Raw genomic sequence first — 24105 nt, forward strand, 5'->3', positions numbered from 1 at the left:
TTGATAGTTTGTTTTTGAGTATGGCATTGAAGCCTGCCGCCCGTGGGTGAGATATTGCGTGAAACATTTGCCTTATGTCCAACGCCTGACATACACGTCCACTGTTTTGTTCACAAAATGAACCCCATTAGCGATCCATATTGAGCGGGGTAGACCATATCTTGGAAAATATTCTTTGGCAAGGGTTTTGGCTGGACTCAGTGCAGTGTTTTCTCTCAAGGGAAATACCTCTACCCATTTACTGAACATGCAGACAACTACCAAAACAAACGTGTAAATCTGACAAAGAGGCAATTCTATAAAATCCATTTGTAGTGCTTCGAATGGGAACTCTGGGGGACCAAAATGACCCCTTGGCACTCCTTCTGCTTTCCCAACATTATGTGTGGCACATAAAATACAATTTTTACAAAACGCTATTGCTGATTTGCAAATATGTTGGCTTCTCCAAAGTGTAGTTAACAAATGTGCGGTTCGAAATCGCCAGGCACTGGGTGCTAATTAGCTCCTGGTGGCATTTTATCAGTGCCTGGCAATCTTTTTTTCCAGCGTTGCCAGGCGCTACTAAATGTGCCTGCCACATTCCAGTGCATTTCTCATAATTGGTCACTAGATGGCAGCAGAGCTCAGAGCACTAACACACATAAGCTTGTCATGGAGCTGTGGACGGCTTCCAGTCACCAAGCACCGATGACAGTCACTGCACCCTGTTTCTATGAAATGCATGAGCTTCTGTATCTGACAGCAGCCATCCTCTACAGAAAACAGGGTTGCCTAATCTTCACTTAGTTTACTTGTGCCTTGCCATACCGAATGTAAAAGGTTTAGGGTATTAGGGACGTTGCAGTTGACACACTCATTACAGACCAAATTCCCCTGCATGAAAGTGCAGCTGCGGCCTCCGATCCGCGTAAACAAGACCTGTATCCCCCCCACCATTACTTCTCGTTTATTCAAAACACCAATGACAAAAACTCATGGCAAGTTAACAAATACGATTCTATGACAAGACTAGAGGCGAGCATTATGTTTCAACTTCATTTATTACCACTCTTCAGCAGTTTCAACAAACTATAATAAAAACAACAACATTGGAATGTCCCAAGTGACTTCCCCACTTTTAAACTACAAAATCCATAGTCTCTGTAGTCCTTCACACTACAGCTCAGCTATGACCAGTTCCTGTCCCTGAGCTCCTCCTCCTCCTTCTTTTACTACTCTTCAAGCAGATAAGTGCCATTTTTCTTTATCTCCCAGCTGACATGAGAATGTGTGTATTATTGTGACATGGTTTAGAGGGAGAGTGGACAGAAAGCATAGAACATGCTAGCGTAGCCCTTACACCGTGTTAGTCTAGTACTGCGCAGAGAAAATAGCAAGTAAGAATCCATTCAGTCATGGTGTAGACCGTATGAGGCACACGTTGCAATTTGTTATAGAAGCTCACTGAGGCGTGTGGCGAGACTGCTCATTTCGTGGAACGGAAGAGCCCCGTCGGCGCGTGTCCCTGTGTCGCATACCCGTTACACGAGGGGTTCACCAGCGCCACAGAGCTCGTAGCAGGGACAACGGAAAGCCCTCACAGGCCCCCACTATTGGGTGGGTGTAGGCAGGCGCGCGGAGCACTGGTCGCCTCCTTCGCGGGGGTGTAGTCGGGCTCCCAAGGCCTGTATTAGCTCTCATGGAGTAAGAGAGCAGCTGCCCCACACTCACGTGGGCGGAGCCAACCCCACAGTGTCCGCGCCGCGTCGCATTTACTTTGCGACACGGCTCCGAGCACAGTAGAAGGAGAGTGATATTGCCGCACAGAGATTTCGTTCAGCATCAAGCACATAATCATATAAATACAGAGCGCAGGCAGCGCTCAGAACAGAGACATTCTCCACGAGAATAGGAGCGCAGCCCCACCAAGAAGGAGGCTAAGAAGGGCACTGCACAGCAGCAGGCCTTACCCTTCCATCATATACAGACTGCTACCCATAAATGGAAGGGGAAACAGCATAAGCCATCACAGGCAAGAGAGAAATATATAGAAGTTTTTTTAAAAAAATTAATTACAACCTAAGGTTTATAACAAAGACATCTACTAGGAAGTGGGCAGCAAATAAACCTGTAATCAGGTATTAAGGCACACAGCACGCCGTGATCATGTCTGAATTTGAATGGAGCGAGGAGGAGCAGTCTCTAGACGGCAACCAGCTTCAAGGAGGTGCTGGGGAATTCCGTAGTAGATGCAGTGGCACAGGGGGTCAGACCCCTGCAAGAAAGGCTGGAGACTTTAGAAGCACTGCTCCACCAGTCTAAAGAGAGCACCAAGAGGACAAACAGCTTGCCCATCGAACCCTCCAGAACAGCATCTATGGGGAGTATTCAGGCCCGCAAGAGGAAAGCCTCTGCAGACCCCCAGGGCCCTATGGAAGGGGCGAAAGATGAGGCCCCAGAGGTCGCTGACGCCTTCGCAAAGCTTAAAGAAGCCTATTTGCAGTGTCACGCAGTGCCGGACCTCACAACCCCCACTCCAGGGGAAGACAATGAAGGAGATGCAGATCTAGGCTCGGAAGAGGAGCCAGTAGAAAGGGACCTCTCCCCCCGAGAGTCGGAAGAGCCAGTTGAGGAAGAATGGGCGAAGGCCAGCGGAGGAAAAAGAACCCGCAAAGAGAAGCACCTCGAAGAGGAGCAAGACGACATGTTTGATCCAGAGAGCATTCATAATCAGAGATCGTCCAACTGGCAGCCATCCCCAAGAGTGGCGCAGTACATGACTGCAAGGCTGAGAAAAGCACTAGATAAGGAGGTTAGACAGCGCCTCCTAGCAGAATGACCTCGTCCAGACCTACCGGGGAAAGTGGCAGAGGCCCCTGAACTTGATCCAAAGATGCTTACCTTTGTTTCAAAGACCAACAAGGATCCCCGGAGAGGGATAGATAGATAGATCATGGAAAAGTTGTCAGGAGAAAGTACTAGACCTGGCCGGCCCCCTCACGAAGATTATGGACTTAGCAGAAAGAGCAAGAGACACGGGGGAGGAAGTGGACCCAGAGGCTCTAGCAGGCTGGGCGCAAAGAGTGGTTTGCCTTTTGGGGAACACGAATTGCGCTATAGCATCTGAGAGAAGGAGAGGACTATTGCTGAAAATAGACTCGAAGCTAAGCGACCTGGCATCCTATGAAGCCGGTGAAGCAGCTCACGGCCTCCTATTCGGAGAAACATTTGGGAAGGAAATGGGCCGCTTCGTAGGCACGTACACATAGCTGGAGAAAGCACAAGCATCCATCAGAAAGATCTTCCTGCATAGAGTTTTTGCCAGGACCAGCCGTTAGAGGGGTCGCAGGTCCGGTCGCAACAAGGAGGGAGAAGACCCCCTAATCACAGAGCCCAATACTGGGAGAACAGGCAGCAAGACTTGTTTTTCCCAGCCAGAGGCCGCAACACCAGAGGGTGCAGAGGCAGAGAATTCGGACGGGGACAAGGATCTATACCAGGTAAGGGCGATAACCTACCCATCACTGGGAGGGAGGACCAGTATGTTCTGGGAAAATTGGCGCACGCTTTCCAGCGATGCCTGGATTTTGCAAACCATCAGAGGTCTGCAAATAGAGTTTATGCAGACACCAGTGCAAACCCGAGTCCCCCAGCGCCCGCGCCTAGCAAAGGCAGAGCAAGAATTCCTAAATGTAGAATTAGCGCTATTAGCGAAGAAGAGAGCCATAGAGAGGTGCCCGAGGGCCCCGAGTTTCATAAGCAACATGTTTCTCGTGCACAGAAAAGAGAAAGTCCGGCCAGTAATAAATTAAAAGGAATTGAACGGATGGATAGTTTACCATCATTTCAAGATGGAAGGGATCCATCAGCTCAGAGATTCCCTGAGAGAGGGGACTGGCTGTCCAGGCTAGACTTAAAAGATGCCTACCTGACGGTACCGGTGCAGAAGCAATTCAGGACATTTTTAGCTTTTCACTGGAAGAAACAGCTCTGGCAATTCAAGACGATGCCATTCGGGTTTGCGTCAGCACCTTGGGGTTTCACCAAACTGATGATACCCGTGGCAGCAGCCATTCGAGATATCTAGACGACCTATTGCTCCTAGCAGAAGATCGCGGTATGCTAGAATATCAGACGAAGTGGGTCCTAGGCCTATTGCAGTCTCTGGGGTTTCTAGTGAACACAGAGAAGTCGGATACCAAGCCAACGCAGAGACACGATTTCCTCGGCTTCGTGCTAGACACAAGGAAAGCCACGTTAGAACTTCCAGCAAGGAAGATCCGGGATATCAATAGAGAGATCAGGATGTGTTTGAAGAAGAAAATGATTTCTCTGAGAGTCTTAGCGAGGATAGTGAGCCTCCTAGCAGCCTCCATTCAAGCCATTTTTCCAGGTCCCTTACACTATCGAGCCTTACAAAGGTTAAAGATAAGACACCTCCAACAGGGATTGAAGTATCACCAATTGATACCTTTGGACTAGGAGTCCGTCACGGAACTGGAATGGTGGTTGCAGAATACGGATGCCTGGAATGGGCGTGCCATTTTTGGAGACCGTCCGGATCTGATCATAGAGTCAGACGCCAGTCGTTTAGGCTGGGGAGCATGGTGCAGAGAGTTGCAGACAGGAGGCAAATTGAGCGAAGAGGAGCTGAATTTACACATAATCTGCCTGGAACTTCTAGCAGGCTCCTTCGCAATAAAGACCTTCATGAGAGACAAAGTGAAGTCGTGCGTACTACTGAAGATGGACAACACCTCAGCAGTGCGTTACATAAACCACTTAGGCAGGACGAAATCCAGGATGCTAGCGGAGCTAGCGAAGGATTTTTGGCACTATTGTCTGCAGACAGGAACATCAGTAACAGCGGAATACTTGCCCGGAACACTGAACGTAGTAGTGGACTGAAACTCCAGGTACCTCACAGACTCCAGCGACTGGAGGCTGGATCCAGCAGTATTTCAGATACTGGATCAGAGGTGGGGTCCGATACACACAGATCTATTTGCGTCCCGCCTCAACGCGTAGACGCCCAGCTACTTCAGCTGGAGGCTAGACCCAGACGCAAGAGATACAGACGCATTCCTGCATGATTTGGCAGGCGGGCTACATTACACATTTCCCCCTTTCATGATGCTGAGCAGAGTGCTGGCGAAATGTCGGAGGGAGAAAGCGGAGCTGGTACTAGTAGCGCCTTTGTGGAAGGCACAACTATGGTTCCCGACGCTGATGGAACATTTGATAGACCTGCCGGCAGTACTATCCGAAGGAGAGCGACTGCTCACGGATCCAGTTGGGCAGTGTCATCCTCTGAGAGTGAGAGGGACACTCCCGCTCATCGTGTGCAGGATATCAGGAGACGATGGGAGCTGCCAGGCATTTCGATGCAGGCTGCAGAACTCATTGCAGAATCCTGGGTTCCATCAACTAAGAGGAGCTACGATGCGGCTTGGGCCAAGTGAACTAGTTGGTGTAGAAGGAGAGATATTCATCCCATTTCAGCACCTGTAGTTGCCATACTGAATTTCCTAGCTCAGCTTCTGCAAGACGGGAGAGCATTCCGCACCATAGGAGTGTACAGATCAGCGATCTCAGCAGGGCACTTACCAATTGAAGGAGTGCCAGCGGGAGAACACCCAGCAGTCTGTAGACTCATCAGAGGAGCTAAGTTTAAGATACCTCCAGAACCTAAATACAAGGTCCTATTGTCATGATCTCTGCTTCCAAAAGGTCAGGGTTTTCCCGAATCCCTTGGAAGCAGATCCATAACCCAGGTTCCGAGTGCCAACCAGTCCCAATTGGGACCTTTTGGACCCAGTCCTGGCGCCAGTGGCACCAGGCTCATAAATATGCCCAGTCCCAGCGCTGGAAGCGCTGGGCTCATAATGCTTGGGTGGATTTACCTGCAGCAGACCATGCTGCTTACTTGCCTGCCAGTTAAGCCTCTTCTGTTTGGAACTACTTTTCCTGTTGGGTGGGGCAGGAGCCACTCCCTAGATTCAGAACACTGGAACTCTTCTGGAAAGCAGGAACTCTTTTCTTACCTAGGCGTGGCTGTGGAAGGAGACACCTAAGCACTACAGGAGGCTATTTAAACCACACCCAATGGATGAATCTTGCTTTGCGTTATTCTGCATCCTCTGCAGCAGAACGCTCATCGTGTCTTCTGCATCTGATCCTTGGCCTAAGGAAAAAGGCTTACCATCCTGAATCCAGTCTTCAGCAACACCTATAAAGACAAGAAAGAACAGGTTAGCATTACGGTCTTCAGTGACAGCTCTTCACTTACCTGGTCCATCGGCTGTCACCAACACCTCGCGCTGCATTCCGGCATCTGAAAGACAAAGGCTTACCTACTCTTTGTGCGCTCCGGAGGTCTTCACACTGCATTCCGGCATCTGAAAGACAAAAGCTTACCAACCCTTCGCACGCTCCGGAGGCCTTCGGCGCTGCATCCCGCATCTGAAAGACAAAACAAGGTGCATTTAAAGACATTGGGGAACTTTAATACTCACGTGCCATTACTCCTTTCCACATCTAACCCAGTGGGTATTCCGGCACCCTGCAGCCGCTCCGAACTTATACCTGCAAAATAAAAAGACAGTTAGAGCGCATTGTGAAGCAGGCAACAAGCGCTTACTTACGTGCTTCCAGGCGCTTCTATTCATCACACAGGCTCCATCTTCAACTCACTTCAGCCCGTCATCCGCCATCGCCGGAACCCTGCAAAACAAGAAACATCATTACTAAAGACTTTAAAGACATTAGAATTACTTGAAACTTACCGTTCGTGCAGTAAACAACGGACAGCAGTCCTCTGAAGTCAAGAGGCCTGCTCCCCTTATCCAGTGAAGAAACTGGTTACAGCACCCTGCCCCGAGGCAGATGGAGAGCACGGCGTTCACTTACCTAAGGTGAGAGCGTTAACCTTGGGGTTCTACAGGAGAAGAGAAAGGGAAGAAGAGAGAGACATTCAATAGCCCAGTTCCTTAATCCCATATTTTCTATCTGCAGACATCTTACCCTTCGTGTCAGATATACCGTGCACAGAGGTCCAGCCCAAAGAGCCAGCCGTGTGTTACACATCACCTGTGAAGATACGGTATACGCCCAGTCAAGACCGGCGCCTCTACGGGAATCAGGTGAGCGTTACAGAATGCAAAGCCTACCACAAAACTCCCGTCCAGGCGCTATGGAAACCTCGGATACCGACCAGCTAGCCCAGTTACTTGGGGAACTAAGGGCAGACATGCATGCAGCCCGTCAGGAAACGAACGCTCTAAGAAGGGAACTGATTATTTCCAAGGAGCGAACAGATGATCTCGCTAGACAATTGCTACAGTCACAAGCCGGACAGACCCTGTTACCCGCATCTGGGGGAAATCTTCCTTCTACATCCTCTATGAACCCAGTGCAGATCAACCTACCTGGGAATGTACCTCTGGCTCCGCCCGAACGATTTTCTGGTGACCCAAAGAGGTTTGCAGTATTCATCAATCAGTGCCGGTTGCATTTCTTATGCCGGCCAGCAGCCTTTCCAACTGATCAAGCTAAAGTAGCCTTCGTGCTTTCGTACCTTAGTGGCAATGCGGCAGACTGGTCGATCCCTCTAGTAAATCAAGATGATCCGGTCCTCCATGATTTTCAAGCTTTTCAGCTCAGTATGAAAAACCTGTTCGCAAGACATTCACAGGGGCAGGCCTTGGACAATGAGCTTCTTTCGTTGCGACAAGGTAATCAAGACCTTTTGGCTTATATTGCGTCTTTCAACAGACTGATAGTGGAAACTCAATGGCCTGAGGACAAAAGGATTACGCTGTTTTATAGAGGTCTACGTGGAGAGCTCAAAGATGTGTTAGCCCAAGTAGTGAATCCCCCACAAGATTGTTCGGACTATATAGACTTAGTCGTTCAAATAGATCACAGACTGCAGAACAGGAAGGCCGATCGTTCCAAGTTTGATGCTCGAGTATTTTCCAAACCGCCAAATCCTTCCAAAGGAGTAGACTCCGGGGAACCCATGCAAATAGGGGGTCTGAAAGGTCCTCTAACACAAAAGGAGCGGGAAAGGAGAAAACAGTTGCAATTATGCCTCTATTGCGGAAACTCAGGGCACTTTCTTCGAGACTGTCCGGTGAAACCTGCCAAGAGGGCAGTAGGAGCTGCAGTTACCAAAGTTACAAACTCTGAGCAGGGAAACGACCTCGCCCGACAAGAATAGAGGTCCTCTTGCCGAGCGTGAAAACCAGTTCCGTGACCTCGCATTTCGTGATACCTATGGTCCTCATTAGCCCTGATAATCCGGATCGATTACATGCAATTGAAGCTTACGTCGACAGTGGTGCCATCGGCAATTATGTGGATCATGAAATGGTTTTGAGGATGAATCTAACTCTTTGTCCCAAGGCTGTAAAGGCCTCATTACTACGGTGGATGGTACGGAGATAGCCTCCGGGCCAGTAACGCATACCACTCAAGAGGTGACGCTAGTAATTCAAGATGGACACCATGAGAAGATCGTGTTCGATGTGATCAAGGCCCCTCAGTTTCAGATTATTCTAGGAATACCTTGGTTAGAGAAACACAATCCTCTGATCGATTGGCGAGCAAGAACGGTCCAGTTTCCAGAATGTGTCTCTACTTGTCACCCTCCACCTGGTGTTGCACTGGCAGCAATTTCTTCAGAGACTCCCCAGTTACCTCCCGAATACCTAGAATACCAAGATGTTTTCCGGAAGGATCAGGCTAACTCTCTACCTCCTCATAGGTCTTATGACTGCCAGATAGACCTGATACCTGGATCTACTCCTCCTGGTAGTAGAATGTATGCCCTCACCGAGCCTGAGAACCTTCACCTTCGACAATACCTGGATCAATACCTGGCAAATGGGTTTATTCGTCCTTCCAAGTCCCCTGCTTCTTCAGCTTTGTTCTTCGTTCCAAAAAAGGAAGGAGACCTTAGAACTTGTATAGATTATCGCTTCCTGAACCAGATCACCGTTAAGAGTAGATATCCGTTACCTTTGATCCCTGAACTCCTGGACCAAGTCAGAAAAGCATGCATATATACAAAGCTGGATCTTAGAGGAGCTTACCACTTGGTACGAGTAAAACAGGGCGATGAATGGAAGACGGCCTTCCGCACCAAGTATGGGCTATTTGAATATCAGGTCATGCCCTTCGGACTTTGCAATGCCCCGGCCGCCTTTCAATATTTTATGAACAATGTCCTCAGAGAGCTCATAGATGTGTGTGTTGTTGTTTACATTGACGACATCCTCGTTTATTCTTCATCGGAATCTGAACATCGGAAACATGTGAAAATGGTCCTCGAAAGATTGCGTCAACACAAACTTTTCGCTAAGTTGGAAAAATGTGTTTTCAACGTGACTGAAGTTGAATTCTTGGGATTCATATTATCACCTGGCGGAGTGCGTATGGATTCAAAGAAGGTCGATGCAGTTCTCAAATGGCCATCACCATCCTCCGTAAAAGGTGTGCAAAGCATGTTAGGCTTCGCTAACTTTTACCGCAGGTTTATCCCCGAATTCTCTCGAATAGTCCAGCCCATCACTGCCTTGTTAAAGAAAAACAAACGATTTGAATGGTCTACCGAGGCGGAACAAGCTTTCCAGGATTTGAAGACTAAATTTATCTCTGCACCAATCCTAAAACACCCTTGCCCCGAACTCCCCTACATCGTGGAAACTGATGCTTCAAGCCTTGCCATGGGGGCAGTTCTATCACAAAAGGACCCGGTAACCAATCAGTTGCATCCCGTGGCATTTTGGTCCCGCAAATTCTCACCTCCTGAAATCAATTCACACGATTACTGACAAGGAACTTCTGGCTATCAAGTCTGCCTTTAAGGCTTGGCGGCATTATCTGCTGGGGGCCCGACACACCGTTACTGTGATTACGGATCACCGAAACCTGCAATATTTGAAAACCGCAAAAGCCCAATCCTCTAGACAACTCCGTTGGGCATTATTCTTTGCCGAGTTTGACTTCATAATTACCTATCGACCTGGTACAAAGAACGGTAAAGCTGATGCCCTTTCTCGGATGGGAGTGGAAGAACACTTGATCAACCCTAAACCTGTACCAATCATTCCCGAACAAAGAATTCTGGGTGTAATCGCCACAGAATCCATAGAGGAAGTTAAGGATAAAGCCAGGCAACTTGTAACTCCAGCAGACATACAGAATTGGCATCTGCAGGGAAAGGACTTTGCAGTAAAGGACAACTTATTGTATTTCCAAGAACGATTATACCTACCCAGCACAGATTTACAGAAAAAGGTAATCTCTTGTTATCACAATTCTTTAATGGAAGGACATCCCGGTATGGCCAAGACCACAGAAAAGATCAAGCGCTACTTCTGGTGGCCGTCTTGGAAAAAAGATATCAGAGACTTTATAATGTCCTGTGGAGTATGCGCCCAAAACAAGAGTCAAAAGGAAAGACCAGCAGGCCTCTTACGCCCTATTGACATCCCACCTTGCCCTTGGCATACGCTTTCTATGGACTTCATCACCGATCTACCTCCATGCTCCGGATACAATACGATTCTAGTAATCGTGGACTTATTCTCCAAGATGGCGCATTTCATTCCGCTCAAAGGCTTGCCAACAGCAGCAACGCTGGCCCGAGAATTTCTCGAAAACATCGTCCGACTGCACGGTTTTCCTTCGGTTCTAATTTCGGATTGAGGTAGTCAATTTATTTCTCATTTTTGGCGAAGTTGCTGTCGGTCGGCTCAAATTGATGTGAGACTATCGACCAGTCACCACCCTCAGACCGACGGACAAACCGAGAGGACCAATCAAACTCTGGAACAGTATTTACGCTGCATGCTGCAACAAACTGAAAAAACTTGGAAAGACATCCTTTGGATAGCCGAATATGCCTACAATAACTGTCCATTCGGGAACTGGGAAAACCCTGTTTTTTCTTTTGTACGGCAGTCACCCTTGAACCTCGGAGTTGGATCCCCTCCAAGATCTTGAAACACCAGCAGTAGACTACCTGCATTCTGCAATCACCCAAGCCTTTAAGGAAGCTGTTTCTCACCTTCAAAGGGCTAAAGAACAATACAAGAAAGGAGCAGATCAACATCGGAAGGAAGCCCCTCAATATCAAGTAGGGGATCAAGTCTGGTTATCCACCAAATATCTACCTCTAAAAGGGCCACGCACATTCAACCCAAGATACCTTGGTCCCTATTCCATCACTACCATAGTAAACCCAGTAGCGGTCAAGTTGGACTTGCCCCCGCACATGAAGATACATCCGGTCTTCCACGTCTCTCTATTAAAACCCGTGCAACCTCAAACCCGACTAACTAAATCTCCAAAACCTATCCTAGTTGATGGAGAACTCGAGTTTGAAGTCAAAAGCATTCTGGACTCCAAGATCTCCAAATCTAAACTATTTTACCTAATTGACTGGAAAGGCTACGGCCCCCAAGAGAGATCCTGGGAACCTGCTGAATATGTCCACACTCCTCGCCTAATCAAAAGATTTCACCAAACATTTCCTGACAAACCAAAACCCCCGGAGAAGCCCGGTTTGGGAGGGGCCTTGAGAGGGGGTACTGTCATGATCTCTGCTTCCAAAGGGTCAGGGTTTTCCCAACTCCCTTGGAAGCAGATCCATAACCCAGGTTCCGAGTGCCAACCAGTCCCAATTGGGACCTTTTGGACCCAGTCCTGGCGCCAGTGGCACCAGGCTCATAAATATGCCCAGTCCCAGCGCTGGAAGCGCCGGGCTCATAATGCTTGGGTGGACATACCTGCAGCAGACCATGCTGCTTACTTGCCTGCCAGTTGAGCCTCTGATCCTCTTCTGTTTGGAACTACTTTTCCTGTTGGGTGGGGCAGGAGCCACTCCCTAGATTCAGAACACTGGAACTCTTCTGGAAAGCAGGAACTCTTTTCTTACCTAGGCGTGGCTGTGGAAGGAGACACCTAAGCACTACAGGAGGCTATTTAAACCACACCCGATGGATGAATCTTGCTTTGCGTTATTCTGCATCCTCTGCAGCAGAACGCTCATCGTGTCTTCTGCATCTGATCCTGGGCCTAAGGAAAAAGGCTTACCATCCTGAATCCAGTCTTCAGCAACACCTATAAAGACAAGAAAGAACAGGTTAGCATTACGGTCTTCAGTGACAGCTCTTCACTTACCTGGTCCATCGGCTGTCACCAACGCCTCGCGCTGCATTCCGGCATCTGAAAGACAAAGGCTTACCTACTCTTTGTGCGCTCCGGAGGTCTTCACACTGCATTCCGGCATCTGAAAGACAAAAGCTTACCAACCCTTCGCACGCTCCGGAGGCCTTCGGCGCTGCATCCCGCATCTGAAAGACAAAACAAGGTGCGTTTAAAGACATTGGGGAACTTTAATACTCACGTGCCATTACTCCTTTCCACATCTAACCCAGTGGGTATTCCGGCACCCTGCAGCCGCTCCGAACTTATACCTGCAAAATAAAAAGACAGTTAGAGCGCATCGTGAAGCAGGCAACAAGCGCTTACTTACGTGCTTCCAGGCGCTTCTATTCATCACACGGGCTCCATCTTCAACTCACTTCAGCCCGTCATCCGCCATCGCCGGAACCCTGCAAAACAAGAAACATCATTACTAAAGACTTTAAAGACATTAGAATTACTTGAAACTTACCGTTCGTGCAGTAAACAACGGACAGCAGTCCTCTGAAGTCAAGAGGCCTGCTCCCCTTATCCAGTGAAGAAACTGGTTACAGCACCCTGCCCCGAGGCAGATGGAGAGCACGGCGTTCACTTACCTAAGGTGAGAGCGTTAACCTTGGGGTTCTACAGGAGAAGAGAAAGGGAAGAAGAGAGAGACATTCAATAGCCCAGTTCCTTAATCCCATATTTTCTATCTGCAGACATCTTACCCTTCGTGTCAGATATACCGTGCACAGAGGTCCAGCCCAAAGAGCCAGCCGTGTGTTACACATCACCTGTGAAGATACGGTATACGCCCAGTCAAGACCGGCGCCTCTACGGGAATCAGGTGAGCGTTACACCTATGGCATGTGACAGTAGTGCTGCGGCTTTTAGAGAGCTGGCCTGTAAACAGGTACCTGTCTCTCAAGCAGCTGTCAGGGTAGCTTGCGATGCTGCTATGTCTCATATCGTGTAAGCGAGTGTCGGATATCAAAGCACTAGAAATCAGTAGGAGAACATTTGGGCCGGAAGGAGTGACCTTTGTGATAGTACAAAGGACTGAGACAGGCACTTCCACAGTGCACTACCCATATTACCCGAATAATGTCAAATGGTGCGTCGCTAGCTGCATCAAGGAGTACAAAGCTAGGACAGCGGAGATTAGGGCACCGAGTATGACTCAATTGCTCATAGCGCGTAGAAAATCTTTTCATGCTATAAAGACAGCTACCATCGCGAGATGGGTCAGGGAGATAATGCAAGCAGCAGGGATTGATTTGCTGAAGTATGGGGCCCATTTCCTAAGAGGAGCAATGGCACCTAAAGCATATACGACAGGTGTACCTTTACAAGACATTGTGTCAGCAGCAGACAGGGCGAATGATCGTACCTTTAGAGAATTTTACTTTAAGCCAGCTGACAGTATAGCGATTACTGTGTTGGGACAGCTTTGAACAAGCATAATGCTCGCCTCGAGTCTTGTCATAGAATAAAGATTACCCCTGCTAACTGCGCAGGGAGTATTAATTCTATTAAAGACTAGGAGGCGAGCATTAGTTCCCACCCAATGTTGTTTGTTGATCATATATTGTATGCATGTTTAGTTAGATATGATAACAAGTCAGACACCACCCTGATGCTCTACTTTATATTTCCTTAGGGGAAGAGCAGAAGAATAGTTGAGGAGGTGGCTAATAAAGAGAAGGCAAGAGAACAGCCAGAAGAGTTGATACCCAGTTGGAGTGCAAGAAGTTTCGCTCTGTTGGCGGGACGGAAAAGTTAATAGTTCACTGACATTCAGAGCATGTAAAAGAGAGGAGGCGCTCAGGGACTGGAAGTGGTCATAGCTGAGCTGGAGTGTGAAGGACTACAGAGACGATGGGTTTTGTAGTTTAAAAGTGGGGAAGTCACTTGGGACATTCCAATGTTGTTGTTTTTTGTTATAGTTTTTTGAAACTGCTGAAGAGTGGTAATAAATGAAGTTGAAGCATAATGCTCGCCTCCTAGTCTTTAATAGAATTAAAACTCCCTGTGCAGTTAGCAGGGGTAATCTTTATTCTGTGACAGATGTCATTGGGTACTAATGAAAATCGTTTGGCAAAATGCTTTGTTTTCCCTTTCTTATTTAAGTTAAACAGGGCACGTTTACAGAATGTAAACAATATTGGGTCTTGCAGACAAGTCCGGCTGCAAATTGGCATGCATGCAATATATTTAGAAAACAAACTTAGTTCTATACGTTGAATACAATGCCATTCAATGGTTTCTAATTGGTGTGTCTACCACAGTGTGTCAATGACCTCTGTAAACTGTGGTCGGCACAAAAAAATCACTTCTATGCTAGTAGGGTAATTTCCATAAAAATCAGATTATAGAATCCAAATGAAATAATGATTAGAAGGAAAATGTGACTGCCCAAACTGCAAAACTCAATTACCCTCCAATCCTGCTGTTGTGGTTTCAGTCGGAGATATATAGTGCTAATTAGCAGGCCACATATGCTGCACTTCAAAGGCACCACGAGCCCACATCAACTCTGCACTTTTGATTACCGGTGATGTTGGGGTAGGCACAGCCTCCCTCACTGGCCACCACTCTTGCCTTTCAGTATAATATTTAACTCAATGGGCCTCATTACAAGTATGGCGGTACGGTAACAACGGTGTCGGTAAGATACTGGCACCGTTGCTGCCATACCGCCATACTCCGAGTTCTGCAAGCAGGTCCTTTAGAACCCACCAGGTCGGACCTGGCGGGCGGACCTGCACCCGCTCGCAGACCTACACGGTAGCACCAGCACCATCATTAACGGTGCCGGTGGTACCATCCTCCCCATTCCCATTGAGCCCTATTGTGCTCAATGGGAATGGGGAGTAATAATTTCCGGCAATAGGCAATTACTGGGTCCGCTGGGGCTGGAATGCCCCGGTAATTGTTCATTGCTGGGTGCCGGTAATTCCATAACTCTGGTTTTACCGGCACGGCTACCGCCGGAGTCGTAATGAGGCCCAATGTCTCCTGCTACTTCATTTGTTCATCCAGCATTCAGTGTTTGCAAAATCTCACGTAACATAACACTACACTGCTGGGTTTGATATCCATTTAAAGTACGAAATAGTGACAAGACATGTATAACAGTATGGCATTGTGAGTTTTAATTCAATGTGACTAGTACACAGTATAACACAATTCATGATGAAACTAAACATCTGCCTGAACATATGTACTACTGTCCATTACAGTGAAGAGAGAGGCTGCTTGATTGAAATCCATTGGAATATGTACAGGAATTGTGTGGCCACTGTCAAATCCATTTTTCATGACTGAAATAACACTATTGTAAAATACTTGCTAAAACTTGATTTTTACACCGTCTAATATGAACATAAATTTTGTGGCTTTGAATTAGAAATGTGATGGCCCAATAACCCATTTACTCTGCTCGCGGAACTAGGGGTACGTACAGATCATTAGACATGCAGAGTGTATCTGACCAAAACCATGACTGCTCATGCTCACAGAGCCCAATACAACATCTCTGTGCTATGACCTACAGGCACTGACACACAGACCTAGAAAACAGATCTTTATGGTTTCCAAATGTGTTGCTGGCAAGGAGCGCAGAAACAGTTAGCATTATTAATGCATTTTCAAAACTACATTTAATAGCTGCTGGTCAGAAGAAATGGCTCGTAGTCAAAGAAAAATGATACCCAGGAGCTACTTTTAGCTCCTGCTCCATGAACCCCATTTTCGTCTCCTGAAATGAATCATACAACCCCTACCCCTCATGTGAACCGCTCCATGGGCGACTGATATAATCATGGGTACATATTTGATTGGCAACATCTATCTCCCCTCGTTTCCCCTGTCCACCCAACACGCATCCTTAAACACTGCATCAAGCTCCCAATGTTTTAATTCCTGACAGGTAGCATCCACTTGGATGCTGACAATTATGTTAAGTGTATTTTCAAAAGTGAATGGTCTTTTGTTTGTGGACAGGAAACATAAGTGACAGAGTAAGGGGTTTGGGCAGTAGTTTTTGCTGTTGACTCCGCAAACGCACTGCCCTTACCTACGTGGTCAGGTATTTACTTGTGTGCGCTGCATTTTACAATGGCAAGATGGTTTGGCAAGGCCAGTGAATGTAGTGATTTGTGAATACATTTGCCATGTTGGATTTTGGTTCCATGGGATGTAAGAAAGCCGTGTTCCATCTGGAGCATCCCAGAATTATCGGCCACCCCGAATGATTACTGGCTATCAGTGTAAATGTTCACTGCAAGTCCAGAGCTAAGCTCACATGCTCTGGTTAGCGCTATAGTTTCAGCCGCTTTTTCTGAATGCTGAGGTATTTTACAGGTTTTCACAACTGTTTCTAATGTAGTTATGGCATATGCTGCGGTGGACGAGCCATCGGGTAGTTTGAAACCAGAGCCATCAACATATAAAATGCCATCAGACTTTTCTAGCGGTAGATCGTTCAAATGAACCCGTCCCTTAGTCTCCTTCTCTGTTGTTAGTATACAATCATGCAGAACAGCAAGGCTATCAGAAGGGAGAGGCACCAAGGTGGCTGGGTACAGGGTGTTACATCTCTGCAAAGTACTGTTGGGTGCAAACAGGCCCAAATCATATCTAGTAAGCTGTGCGTTCGTTAAAAGTTGCGTTTGTGTTTTTGTTCAGGAGAATATCTATTGAATGGTGTTGTTCACCATTCTTTAAATGGTGAACAACACCATTTAAAGAATGACCCAACACTATGGATTCTGCTTGTTTCACAGAAAGAGCAGCAGCCGCTACTCCCATTAGGCAATTTGGCAACCCTTTAGCCACAGGGTCTAGGGTAGTCGAAAAGTAGGTGCATGGGCAATTGATCTCCCCTTGTGGTTGAGTTAGTACGGACAAGACACAACCTTTTAGTTCATGCCCAAACAGAGAGGGTTTAGTATAGTCTGGTGTTCCTAACACAGGAGAGTTACATAGTGCAGACTTAAGTGCCTCAAAGCTTTCCTGATGAGCCGGAGTCCAGGCAAGAGGTACAGGAGTAGTGTTAGTATGTTCCAGTAAGGGCTTAGCCAACATAGAAAAGTTCAGGATCCACTGTCTACAGAATGAAGTCATCTCCAAGAATGATCCAATCTCTTGCTGTGTGCTGGGTACTGGCCTGTGTACTGGGTACTGGCATGTTAAGTATAATTTGTATTTGTTGAGGGTGCAATATTTTCTCTCCCTTGGTAAGTAAATGACCTAGATAAGTGACTTGCTGCTGACAAAATTCTATCTTATTTGGGCCAACCTTATGTCCCGAGGAGCTAAAATAGTCAAACATGCGCGTGGTGCAGTCCATACACCCTTCCCTGGTATCTGCCACTATAGGTAGGTCATCGACAAACTGAAATAACATGGTGCCTGGAGATGGGCTAAAAGCGTCCAATTATGTTTTTAATGCCTGGCAGTAAATGCTTGGACTCTCCGTGTATCCCTGGGGGGCTCTACAAAATGTGTAAGTGCGACCCTCTATCCCAAAGGCAAAAATGTCCTGGCTGAATTCATGTATTGGAATGCTAAAAAATGCATTCTTTAAGTCCACAACTGTAACGTATTGTTTAGAGGGAGGAACCATAGTAAAAGTGATGTCATGTTTGGGACAACTGGGAACTGGGGCACCACAATTGTATTGATAGCATGCAAATCTATCACCACTCTCCATTCAATAAGTGAGCCTTCCTTGCCATCCCTCTTTTTTCTGAACCGGCAGACACGGACTGTTGCATGGCCTGCCTGCTAGCTCCTTAACTATCCCTTTAGCCAGTAAATCTTTACTCACTCGCCTTATCCCTACTAATCCTTCCTGGGATATTTTGTATTGGGGTATCGTTGGGATATGGCATTGGGTTTAACATGAATTTGAATTGGATCTACCGCCATACATCCTACATCATTTTGACCTGATGCCCACACTCTTTTAACCACCTTGTCGAGTTCAGGTGACAAATTGTTAGTGGCAGAAACATAACATTTAGTGAACGGTTCAGCAGAGCAAGTGAGGTAGACGCCATCCAGCGAACAGTACATGTTTGCATGCAAGCGTTTTTATAAGTCCATACCCAAAACATTTAAAGCACATTTATCTGTTACAACAAACAGAACTATGCAGCCCTATCTGAAAATGTATGGACTCCCACACTGGACTACGGACTGGATCGTTTGAAAATGCTATTGAAGTGTTAATCTTCCCAGAGAGGGTTATTGAAGGCACTAGAAATCGAAGTATATTGGGAAATTGAAGTATTGTTTGCTCCTGTATCTTCTTTTTTTTTCTTCAGCAATGCAAAGTTCCATGTATGGACCTGTGGGGTCAACGGCTATTTGTACTCTGCCTTTCCCCTCTCCTGGGCATGCCTTTGTTGCATAATAATCTGGATATGGCTGGTCTTCATAATGGTCCCTGTCAGAATACTGCTGTTCCTGCCTTGCATCAAAATAATTGGACTGTCGTTGGCCTTAGTTTTCTGCATTGTTCTCATCAAACTGACTCTCACTTCCTCTTGTTATTCCTCGTCCCATAGACCTTCCTCTTCCCCTTGGACGCGTTTGTCTATCCGAATCCAATGCTCTGGCTTTTACAATAATGGTATCCATTGTCCACTATTCCTCCTCTGTATGGTGGTGGAGCCCTTGCCCCTCTTTCCCTATACGTTATTCTCGACATTCCTCTACCTCTTGACATACCTCTTTCTCATTCCGGAAATGCTTGCTGCATTAGTACTTTTGTCTTTAAATCCCTTAATTTCTTTTCCTTTTCCCCTTTCTCCTTTTAAGTGTGTATGTGCATAATCCCTGGCCATGGTAAGTATCTGGGCTGCAGTTTGAGTTGGCTATGTAGACTCCTAAGTCTGTATGTCATTCCTAAGGTGTGGAAGCAGTCCTTCGACAAAATGAGAGCAGAATGCCTTTTGCCCTTCTGTGGTTTCTAAGTCCATACCGCTACATGAAGCAAATGCCTCTTCTTTTCTTGAAAAACATTTTTCCACTTGCTCACCCATGTCCTGTCGGCAGGAGGTTAGCTTGTCCCAATTCATCTGCTTTCGGGGGACAATTTGCTCGATTCATTTCAGTATGTGTGATGAATTCTTCCTCGATTCTACAGTAACCCTGTGTCGGTACTGCTTGGGGTCCGCATAACATGGCAGTGCCTGGAACATGACGCAGCAGTCTAGTGTTTCAAGCTTCAGTGTATGAGCAAGTGGCCACGCCCCCATGACTGACAAGCAGCATATCCGGAAACACAGCAATCGATCCTAGGTGCTGCTACTCTCGCTCGAGGCAAGCTACGCTCCGTGACATGAATCCCCTCGAATCCTCACAATATCCTGCTTGTTTTCTACTTAATCTTCTTGTGTTACTTTCTGTATTTGTCTCTGTATTCTTTACATTCAGCTCCTAGACTTGAGCCGGATTTGTGTGCACCAAAGGAGAGCCTTGTCCCAAAACCGCGCTCCGTCTATCTGCGCAGCTCGGTACGTGTTTACTATTGTGCCTTTAAGCCTCTTCTGTTCACTCACGTCTCTCCCCATTCCTGGGTAAAGATTTCTACCATACTGATTATATTTCCCTCAGGCATGTCCAAAGATCGTCAGTAGCCAAGTGTAATACCACAGCCAGAGTCAGTCCGCTCTTCCGTGGGCCAGGGGCGTTTGTTGCCCCTGGCGGTAAGATTTGCAGATCCTTACTCTTAGAATACTTATGTCTATTTCCTGCACTCTCGCTCGGTATGCCGACAGACTACTTCTCACCCTCTCTACCTTCTCTATCTTGTTAACCTCGTCATCATTATCAGCTGTCTCACGTCCCAGATCCAGCTTAGTATCGACGACATCTCACCCCTGGGCAGATTTCCTCCCGAAACAGGGGTAAGCCGACCATCGCTCGACCCAGCAATTGTTCCTCAGCTATCACTGTCCTCCTTCATGTACTTAAACCTCTTTGTGTTTATATATAGTCAACTACGTATTGAAGATTAATCCGCAACATTGAAAGCCACTGCAGACCAGACCATAATCAAGCAGCTGCTTTCCAGAGACCAAGCACTCTAGCAGCTCCACTCAGGGTTTTCTCCCCTTCAGGGTTTTCCCTTGAGGTTCCATCACGTTCGGACCTAATCTGAGTCCGATCATGGACGGGCTCCTAGGTGAATCCTCACTTACCACAGGCATCTGGTAGGATCCACACCACAAAGGGTAGAGAGTTATGTGTCTTCCAGTATATGCATGAGTCATTTTACCAGAATTGTATATTCAGTCATAACAGTATGTGGCTTGGTAATTCTAAAATTTCCAACGCCCCCAGTCTAGAGGGGGATCTTCATTGTTCTGTTTCCTGAACTGTCTCCATAAATCCGGGTGCAAAATGCAGGAAAACAGTTGATCTATGTCGCCTAGGGTTAATGGACTGGGTATTAATACCCTATTAGTCTGTTTGGGATTCAGTCTAATATCTGTAAAGTCTTTAGTAAATGATAACAGTTCGATCCTATTCCAAGGTACATGTACGTGGTGTGTTGAGTTCTTTTTGTCGAACCCTGGGACAGCCCACATTGGAAACTGTCGTGTAGGGACTTTACAAAGCCATTGCAATAGCTCTGTCGCTGCTTCCATGCAATTGTCTTTTGTTAAAGCCTAATCTTTGCTTTGTGTGTCAATTGTTTTACAGTCATCTGGCACGGGATATTCTTCACTTCCTCCTTGTATTGTCCCATTATATTATTTTATAACAATCAAATACTCACTGGCATAGTTCATAGATTAAGGCGTTATTAATGTTGTCACCCTACATTTGCAAGCTCTTTAAGCCCGTCATGTCCTAATTTTATATATGCATTTAGCCATTTGTTAATCTGACCAACCTCATAGGCGGTCACTGTTTTACTTCGGGTGAACGGATTGTGAGCACCCTTGGGCTTGTCATCTGGTTTATGATCATCATGATATGGTGGAGGTTGTGGATTTTGTTTAATCATTAAGTGCTCTACTAAAGTATCTGTGTCATCCATTTCCGGTCACGCAGAGCCTTCCATCTGTGGACTATGCACAGCATATGCTTTTTGTCCCTTTTGTTCGTTATCATAAACCCTTGCTTTGTCTTTCGCTGATGAGGTTTTCTACGTTTTTGCTGTTGTTCCCTAATGGCTTTTTGTCAAGCATAATCTTCCCATTTTTGATAAGTCTCCCACTGAAGTAATATAATTTCCTTTGGCCCCTTTGCTGATAACCTTTCCCTGAGGTACCCTAATTTTTCTAAGTCAAAGGTCCCATGCTCTGAAATTTGTAAATTGGGATTGTCAGCAGTATATCAATGCCATTCCTTTAAGAATAATACCACCTCCAGCCCTTTTTTTTTACCATTAATTCCCACCTCGGGGAACCTTTTGGAGGAGTTGAAACATGTTGTTCAAGTTTATTTAAGCATTTTCTACATCCACAACATTTGGTGTTTGCATTCCCCATATTTCATGTGCATAGATATGCTTGTGATCAAAAGGTTGCAAAATGTCTAGGTTCACTTAAAACAGTCCCCAAATATTAAAATACTAAAGAAAAATATAGCATGTATTCATAAAATTTTCCAATCAGCACCAATCTCACTGCTTATTCTATCGTCCTTCTATTCACTCAGTCCAATCTGTGCCGGTGTCTCTAAAGCAATATGCTGTTGAATGTGGGGAACTCAGCTGGGGTAAATCGACTTGTCAGGAAGTCTGGCAGAGTCAGACATAAACCGTGGCTGCAGGAAAACTCAGTCCACATCGTGCAGTACGCTCCATGGTCGTCTGGTGCCTTTTCTCAACTGCGGTACAATGGCAATCTGGATTTACCGCCCACCAGGTCCCATCTGGGTTGCCAGATGCAGAAAGGTGCAACTAGGAGTAAAGCTGTGAATCCCTCCTGTGGGTTTTACCACCTGGAATATAAAACCAAGAATGAGACATCATCATATATAAATGTATTAGCATCAAGACAACACACTATAGCGGAGAGAGAGCGAACACATGAGTTTCACAAATACTCTCTGACTTACTTACAAATTGTGCACACTTATATACTGTTTTTTCAGTTGTGTTAGCATGACATGTAAATAACACAGAGTCCTTGGAAGATAAATCAAAGGCGGAGTGAACAGGAGGTTCGGCGAGTAAATAGTAGAACAAACAAAGACATGTAAGGTATGTTTTCCTTCACTTCCTTATCCTAAGGTCGGGGGAAGTTATCATCATCTGTTCTTTGTATGTGTTATTTTGACCGCAGGCTTCTCTTAGCCACCAGCCTGTCTGTGGGAAAGAGCAGTGCCTGCAGTGTGGCACACAAAGGTTGTTTGGGATTTCGCTGTTGTGAACCACGGTCAAAGCTGTCTTGTAACATATTAAATAGAAGTAGAACTTGTTTAAGATGCGAGAAGTAGCCCTAACGGGGCTTTTATTCAAAAATGTAATGTTGATGGCAGATCACAAAAGGGGCCCACACCAGTGCATCTGCCACCCCATCATTAGAAGGAGCTACAATGTCGACAGCTAAGCTGGTGGGAGACCCCCATGAGCTCATGTGGAGATTCTACAATCTGCTTCCAGAGGATGCCACAGTGAAAGACATGACAAAGCAGGATGTTTCTACAACGGCAGCGGGGGCTTGGGCCCAACAAATGAAAGCCAGTTAATGCAGACTGAGGTAAACACTGGGTCTTTAACTCTTCAGGACAGTCGCAATTCAGCAGGTGTAAAGGCTCAGGGAGCTTTTATTCAAACCAACCCCCTTGATGGCTGGTGACAAACTAACATAATGTGTACCTTTTAAAGGTCGGACCCATGGGAACAAGAACACCTACAAAAGGCTTTTGATGAAAAGCCATGTCTGAAATTCTGGAGGTTGATGATTTGTCGTTCAGAATTTTACTATCTACCGAATGCTGTTGTATTGTATGTTTTTTGGGGGGTGCAGGGTACACTTCGGTTTGGCTAATGCATATATTATGCAATGTGTGATTATTGTCAAGATGGACTTGCCTTAAAAGGTATCATGGAAATTCCAGATGCAAATGTCAATATCTGTCCTCTTTCTGACTTGTGTATAAAAGCTAGCGCTGATCACCTGACGTCTGGTATAATGGGTATCACTTTTGTGCCAGAGTTATTGTCTGTTTCCTAGAGCGAGGCAGAGCATTGTATTTCTGTGTAGGTCGAATGCGCCAGTTAGGCACTCTCACTGAGCTATTTCGAAGCAAGTGAAAGAAGGTGTTTGATTTGCTGTCTGTACTCCCCCAATAACTATGTATCAGTAGTTTAGTGGGTAGCATCTTAAATGTGTTACAGGGGGTCACTGATGATGGTGCGCTCCTAAACATTGTAAACTGGAACATTGATGGCATAAAAAAAAAAGCTAATAGATGCAGATTTTATTCAGTGGCTCAATGTACACAACGTGGGTTGCTTGAAGGAGACATGGCTGCCTGATGAGCAGTGTCTGGAAAGTTATTTCCCTGATTTGAATATTTTGATGGTAAAAGTGGTGCACTATAAGACAGGCAGATTGCGTAGAGATTTGTTGACCATGGTGAGGAAGCAATGCTCTGGCCGCAGGATGGTATCCAGATAATCCAGTATCTAGTGGTGACGATTCCCCAAAACACCCCCTTCTTGGTTAAAATCTAACGTTTATAAATATCTATGTTCCTGCAAAATGTAAGCACACTGGTACGCTTAAGGGGCAATTTCTTATTCCCAAGGATCAACATAATGTTGAGGATGATGATGATTTATTACTGATTGGTGATTTCAAGCCAAGTTCGGTCAGAACAAGGGAATCTCACAAGATAAACTAAGGGTGGAAGAATTCTGTGGAATTACAAAGATAGGTATTAGCGGCGGCCAAT

The sequence above is a fragment of the Ambystoma mexicanum genome, chromosome 2q (assembly GCF_040938575.1).
Source record: "Ambystoma mexicanum isolate Mex_15411 chromosome 2q, UKY_AmexF1_1, whole genome shotgun sequence".
Taxonomy (NCBI): Eukaryota; Metazoa; Chordata; class Amphibia; order Caudata; family Ambystomatidae; genus Ambystoma; species Ambystoma mexicanum.